Source organism: Impatiens glandulifera, chromosome 2 (genome assembly GCF_907164915.1).
Source record: "Impatiens glandulifera chromosome 2, dImpGla2.1, whole genome shotgun sequence".
NCBI lineage: Eukaryota > Viridiplantae > Streptophyta > Magnoliopsida > Ericales > Balsaminaceae > Impatiens > Impatiens glandulifera.
In genome coordinates this window covers 44009144-44017277 of record NC_061863.1, presented here as the reverse complement: position 1 = coordinate 44017277, position 8134 = coordinate 44009144, and positions in this window count along the sequence as shown.

Sequence of the window (8134 nt, the reverse complement as noted above, 5' to 3'; positions counted from 1 at the left end):
GTATATATGTGCGGGTCAACCCACAATCCGACCCAAGTATTCATTTACTCTCACATATATATCCAAACTAACCACAACTCTCGACCCGGCAATTCAGACACTTTAAAAATTAAGCATCATTATATATATATATTAGTTAGTTAAAAAGTTGAACTTATATTGTTAATATGTCCCGCATTCATCAAATTTAGTGTTGAATTTATACTATAAAGTGTTATTAACCTAGTTGGTTAAAGGGTTGTACTTGTTTTGTTATGTTGCAAGTTCGAAACACACATATAGCATTTTAAATTTTATTTTTAACCGTTTTAAGTATATATGGGCGGATCAATCCACAATGCGACACTTTAAAAATTAAGCACCAATATATATATATATATATATATATATATATATATATATATATATATATATATATATATATATATATATTAGACAAATTTAATTTCAAAATTGTTTACTCATTTTTATTATAATTAAAAAATAATTCAGAGTATATATGCATTTGTTTTTTATAAATATTTATCGAATTTTATTCATAATGTTTGTATTCTTTTATATACATGAAAATAAGTATAGGTTGTTATTGATATATAACATATTTTAATAAATTTGTCAATCAAACCGATTAAACAAACCAAATCGATTTTCTAACTGTCCAAATTGAACCAATCAAACCGACAATCCGACGTTTGAAATTTAGTAAACCGACCTTAACGATTTAAATGTGTAGTTCGATCAATAAACAATCAAACCAAACTGCAAACCGCTTATTTTATTATTAAAACATACTTATTGCAAAGTTCTTAATAAAAATTTCTTATCAAAACTGGGGCAACAATATATCTTATTAAAAAATTCACACTAAAATTTTTATATATAATTTTATTCTTAAAAATTTTAATTGTTAATATTTTTACTTTTCTTAAAAAAAAATATTTTAATAATATCTTATAAATAGAAATATATATATATATATATATATATATATATATATATATATATATATATATTATAATTGTTAATCTTATTAACAAATTATAAAATAAAATTATTAGGTTAAAATATTAAATTATTATTTATTCTATTAACTATTTATTTAATAAATATTTCAATAATTATTATAATAAAATATATTATAGACAAAATTTAAGATACATTATTATTTAAAAATATTTAATTTAAAAATATTATTAATTTTAACCATTATAAATTCAATATAATATCTTACTAAAAAAATAATAATTTCAATATTTTTTTTTTGGAAAACGGTTAAAACCATTTAATTAAAATCTCAAATGTGTAAGGGTCAATGATCAAAGATAGAGAAATCTTAGCTATGATTAGAGGATGACAGTCAAACGACCTTAAATAAAATGATTAATAACAATCAAACATACAAACAAAGATTACAAATAAAGATTATACACTTTATCAAATCCTAATTATCCCATTCAGGATTTTTATTTCCATACCAACCTGTTTTATCAACAAATTATCTTCCTTTTCCCCTTATCCTTCCTCTTCCCTTTCCTCTTGCAATAAAAGGGGGATGAACTGAAGAGGTTGATGAATACTGCATATTCTTATTTTGATTTCTTTCTTTATATGAACCCATTCTGATTTGATAAAAAAAAAAATATTTTTCAGGTTTTCAGACTCTTCACCTTGTTGTTCTGAACTTGAATTTCTAGATTAGTCTTAGGATTCTTGTCTTTGTTTCCCTCAACTTCATTTATGGTAATCTCTGCAACAACCTTAGTAACATTTACTTCATCTTGACTATTCTAAGTATCCTCCTCTATAGTTTCCTGTATTACAGCTTGACTTGTTTGAGAATCAACTTCATTCATCTTCTTTATTCTCTGTTTCATTGCTACTTTTATTATCTTTTTCAACAAAAACCCCCTTAATATCTTTTTTCAATTTAATTGCTTTCTTCATTTTCAGAGTCCTCATTGGTTTATGCTTCTTTCTCTTCCTCCATATTTTTCTCTTTTCTTTTAGACTCCCTTGTTTTTTTCTAGATTTTTTGCTTCTCGGCCTTTTAGTATCTTCTTTTCATCTTCCATAGCTTGAGCACATTTCGTACTAGCATGTTGAAAAGTATTGCAGAATGCACACCTGTCCAGTCTCCACTCATAAAGTGATTCCCATGACATTAGATTTTTCTTTCCTGTCGACCACTGTCATATTATTCGGCAATGTGCTACGAGGATTCACATCTATTCTAATTCTAGCAAAGGATAGATGCTCTCCTCCTTCTGTTATTGGGTCTATGTATAATGGTTTTCCCAATAACCCTGCAAAATGACTAATGATTTCTGCTTTGTACATGTGTGCAGAGATATTCCAAAGCTTGAACCATATTTGTGTTGTCTCCTTAGGTTTACTTAACAGGTTCAAATCTTCAGATCATCTTTCCAACTTCATGCAGTTGGATCCAATATATGTATTCCCATGTTCCAGAATGATAAGATCGGCATAATCAATAGAGACGGGGGTATGGCGATTGATAACGGCTTAGGACAAACGATTTGATGGAAATCCTATTAAGGATTTAAATCATTTTGTATTCTGCACAAACCCTTGCAAACTCTTGAATGATTCAAGAGCGGAAATATTTGTTTGGGTTTGAACTAAGAACCAAGAATTAAAAGATGACATAAAGGAACAACACATCAGTTTGTTTATGGATGTTCGGAGTTAACTCTCCTACGTCACCCCTTCTTCCAACCACCAGAAGAATTCACTAAACTTTCAACGAATCAAATACAATCGCACAACTAGCTCTCTGTTGAACAGAACAGGCTCTGTTTAACTTACAAAATGAAGAATATCACTCAGCTAATACAATGCTTTGATTCTAACTCTTTCTTGAGTGAACACTCAGTAAAAGCAAGAAAGCAGCTCACTTAATTTGTATGATTAAGATAGAATAATATGAGTATCGATAGATCGATGATTCTTCCGTTGTCCTTGAGGATCTTTAAATAGAAGCAGGTACCAACGGTCGAATCTTCATAATGACACGTGGCGAGCTTGTATTGGAACACCCCCATAGTACACAGCAGACTCTGAGCACTAAGATCGTGGTCGTACCAATCTGGTAGTGCGCCAAATATTCTTCAAGGATATTCCTGCAAAAACAAGTAGTGGGAAGAATATTTTCTTACGTGGCACTAATCAATTGGTTGCAACTGGCTATCGAACTGATCTTCACAGGAAAGTGGAGCAGGAGTAGAGCACAATTAGTTGATCGTGGGTAGACGGGTGCTAGCTTCAAACAACTGCTTAAGCCTAGCATTAGACGTATTTCACTTAGACGATCTCGTCTAATGAAATTAGACGCCCCCGTCTAATAGAAGCATCCATTAGACCACCTGGTCTAATGGGATTAAACCTCACGTCTAATTACAATTCCCTTCAGACTAATCTGAAGGAGTTAGACTGCACGTCTAACTTTCATTAGTTAGACTGCACGTCTAACTGTACATCCCTTCAGACTAATCTGAAGGAGTTAGACTGCACGTCTAACTCGTTAGTTAGACTGCACGTCTAACTCTGTTAGTTAGATTGCACGTCTAACTCCGCTAGTTAGACTGCACGTCTAACTCCGCTAGTTAGACTGCACGTCGAACTCCGCTAGTTAGAATACACGTCTAACTCCGATAGTTACACTACACGTCTAAGTCCGCTAGTTAGACTGCACGTCTAACTACGCTAGTTAGACTGTAGGTCTAACTCCGCTAGTTAGACTACACGTCTAACTCAATGCATCTAATGCCAAATCAGTCTAATGAACCTCATTAAGACTAAGTCTTATATAACATGTTTTTGATACACCTGCACCAAAAACAATTAGACGGCATAGATTGAGTTTAATATACATTCATCATCAAAATTCTAATAGTCAAACTACTTTGACACTTAGTCAAAATATTTTGACCCAACAATTTCCCCATTTTTGATGATGATGTTAAAACCTTTGCATAGATAACAAATTAAACATTCATCATATAAATAAGAAGTAAAACTTGTTCATCCATCTTACATAAAAACTTTTCAAAACCATCAATATTCAGAAACCAAAATCGTAAACTAACAGAAGAATAGTTTAAGGAGGAGAGATTATTGGCCTTCCCTTTTCACTCGAGGATCAATTGGATAGGTGAATCCTTCACCTCTCATCCCTTCACTAGTTAGCAGGTTTTGGAACGGAGGAAGACCGCGTCCACCTCGACCACTTCCACCATTTCTCCCACCACGATTACTTCTAGTACTTCGACCTCCGCGATCACTTCCACTGCTTCGGCCTCCGCGATCACCACCGCTGCGACCTCCGCCTCTTTTAATTGGTCTTGGGTTTTCATTATTTGTTGGCCTTCGTTTAGATCTAGTGCTGGTTGTCGTACCGTCACCTCTTCTATCTCTAATAGCCTCGCCCTGAGTGATAAGATTCGGCTCTTTCTCAGCAGCTTTAGCATTCTTTTTAGCATCAGCATACTCTAGTCTTTCAGCATCTGCTCTTCTCATGTTGCCTTGAATTTTAACCAGCTAATTTTGGATCAAGCCCATTACTTCCATAACCTCTCTTTGATGATCAAGATTGATCTGTCTTTCAAGGCTCATCATTTCAGATTGTCGATTGAAGAGTTTCTTTTCAAATCTTGCAAAATTTGTATTGTAGACATTAACCTCGTACGTGTTTTTCTTCAACGCTTGCTCCAACTCATTATGAGATTTAACAAGATGAGCAAAGTTCTTCTTGTCTTCCTTCCGGGCCTTCATAATTTTTGTCATATTGGATTGCATAACTTCCATATTCTTCTGGAGCGTTGCTAACAAAGTTGTCATAGACTTAATGAGCTTTGTACCGTCAGCCGAAGATCCTTCATTAGATGAATTCTCTTGCGAATCTGCTGCAACGATCTGAATGGGACTGATGTTGGTATGAACCTGCATGGACTGCTCAGGTTCATCCTTCTAATTCACTATCAGATTTATCTTGTTCTTCTTCTTATAACTCTTTCTCTACCTTGTCAATCCTTTCGAGCAAATTTCCTAAACTGTGATAAGGGTGGAGAATATTTTCATAAATGTTTCCAGCATGGATATCGGGAAATGGTAGAGGCTTGAATGTTTGAACATTTTGATCTTGTTCCACCTCAGATGAGGAACTCTTCTCAGCTTCTTTGTCTTTTGAGGGTTCCCCCTCTAATCTGGCAACTTCAGGCTGACTGACTTCAGTCTCTTTTACTTGAGATGCCTCTGTTCTGACAACAGGGGATTCCACCACTTCTTTTTCATGAGTAATAAGAGTTTGATCAGGCTCTTCAACAATTTCCCTTTCTTGAGTCATGAGAGCTTGAACGGGCTCTTGATCAGCATCAATTTCAAGAGCTTGAGTAGGCTCCTGAATAGTTTCTTCTTCTTCTCTAGATGGGTTCGTCTGAATAGGTTCTTCGGCTTGCTCAATAGAGGGTTGAGCCATTAAACGATTTTCTTCTGCAGAGAAACTTCCTAGTTCAATCAGATGAGTAGCAGCTTGCTCATCTTTATCTGCAGCGGCATCATCATAGATGTCCATTCGTTCATCTTCATCTGAGGAACTACCGAATGGACTAGCTCCTGAGCAGCTTGCTCCATCAACGTACCGAGTAACCACCGAAATATAATCCTCCATGATCTCGTCCAATCTCTTCAAAGCTTTTGTTTCTACTTCAGCACCTCTTTCAATAGGATTGAAGTTGGCTCTTCTAGCTTGGAGAATAGGAAAGAGAGCTCTTCCTCTCAAGTTTGCTTCCACCAGATCTTTTCTCTTAAGAGCTTCATACACTTCTGAAGTCTTAACCTATTTCAAGACCCTTTTCTCATTTTTAACGAGTTGCAACTATTGACTGGTTATTCCTTTACCTTTGATGACTTTGGTGTACTTAATAGACATTCTATTCAGTACCCAAGTATCGAAAATCTCAATCTTTTCAACAGCAGCAGCCTTGGCCTGATCCATCATGAGGTCAACAATACATGTTGCCTCCGAAACTTCTTTATCAGCATTTGTTGCAACATCCTTCTCTTTTCCAATAACCTCAACAGGCTTGAAAGGGCCTTGGTTCCCCAAAAACAATTACAGCAGATTGACTTGTAGAACACATGATTTTATGGGCAGTCAAGGGTTTAACGAAAAGTCCTGGTGTAGGTTCGGCTAGAACTATCTTTCCACTCACCAATGACTCTGTTAGGACAATGTTTGGAACGTGAGGCAGTTCTAATTACATAGAAGTAGCCTTCTCAGGTTCACCATCAGCAACTGAGGTAAGAGTAGTACCCTACTCTAGTTCAACACATTATGTAGCTCCCGCGGCTACAAGATTAGGTCGTTGAACAGGAGACGCAATCCTGTCATGAATTTCAGTAATGGACCAACTGGTTCAACAGTTGGCCCGGCAATAGATTCCTTAACAAGAATAAAATCGGACTTTTCTTGTTCCATCTCAGGAACATTAAATCTGGGCACTTCGGCCAGGGATTGGGGAGAGGTTACATTCGATGACGCTTTCATCGATTTAGACGCACGGGCGCCTTTGACTTTTCTCCTTTAGAAATAGAGGACCTTGATGATCTCCGCAACTGACTAGCAGCCAGAGACAGGGGAGACAAGGGAATGGTGGCAAGTTCGACTGGACCTTGCCTGACTCTGGAATATACAATTCCAAAATCCTTCTTCGAGGAGCTCTTCAGGCTGGTAGAACTAACCTCAGACTCATTCACAGTTTTGGTTTGTTTGGCTCCTGTAGACATGACAGAAGATGTTGGATATTTGGATCGGATAACAAACATTCCTATTGTCTGTTGGCTTGATGCTCCCGAAAGAGACTCTTTGTCATTCTTCATTCTAACTAGGGTGTTAGCAACTGTGAAGACAGTGTACACCCTGGTAGGGTTGATCGGTTCAGAATCCTCCATCGGAATCCCCAAATGCTCTAATAGATGACTTATTTGAGCAGCAAAGTTTATGCTCTCCTTGTTCTCTTGGTTGATTGAGAAGAAAAGGTTCTGGAACAACGTTGATGCCCAGTTGACCTGAATCCCCTTTGAGATGGCAGACATATAGTCAAACCGATTTTGACTGTAGAGATTGAACGACCCAGCCTTCCCCTGAAGCGCTTTCGCCACCACATCATTTAGCAAAATGAACTAAGGTTTGAGAGCCTTCTTACTCCCATTAAGTCGAATAGTCGAGCAGTCGGCAGAGAAGACTGTCTTCATTTCCTCCGTCACCGCCGATGACAGATGTCGGTTGAACGTATGCCCTTCTGATGGAAGTTCAAAGAACTCCGCATATACTGCTTCGTTGAAGGAGATTTCGGTTGCATTTACGGTTGCTACAATAAAATCACCCACCATTGTTGTAGATTTGAAGAACTCCCTCACTTCCTTTTCATGGAAGATGAACGTCCCTCCTAGATACTTTCCCAGACCGGAATACTCAAGGGATCTGAACATTTCGACCACCTCATGCTGATCGAACGTGTAAACGGAAGGAAAATCCACCTGCAAAGTACAATGGCCAAGCGTGATTCTCTTGTTTCCCATTTTTCAGAAGAATATGAACAGACACACAAAGAAAGAGGGTTTATGAGAGAGAAAATAAGAGAAATCTAGGGTTCTTAGAAATCTTTGAGTGAGAAAAAGTTTTCAATCTCATGCAAAATTGTCCTTATATAGACTACCAAGAGTCATATAGGATAACCGTCGTTTTTCCTAGGGGTATGACCCATCAGTTAATTTTAGACGTTCTTTCTAAAGAGTCATCATTATAATGAGGGTATATTAGTCAATCTCTCTTAACATTGAAAGACACGTATCTTCATGTTATTCGGAGATGACTATTTTTATGTTTGAGCGGGAAAAATAGACATCTCCTTACGTGGGACAACTGTCATTGATCGGTCTACTACACACGTAGTTAGATGTTTTTCTTACTTCACACATCTATGAAAACTAAATGTCTATTAGACGCATGGGTCTTTTAGACGCAAGCGTCTAATTACGTGTCATATATATACGTCTAATTACGCATGAACAACACGTATTAGACGTGTGTTTGGTTAGACGTGAGCATCCACTT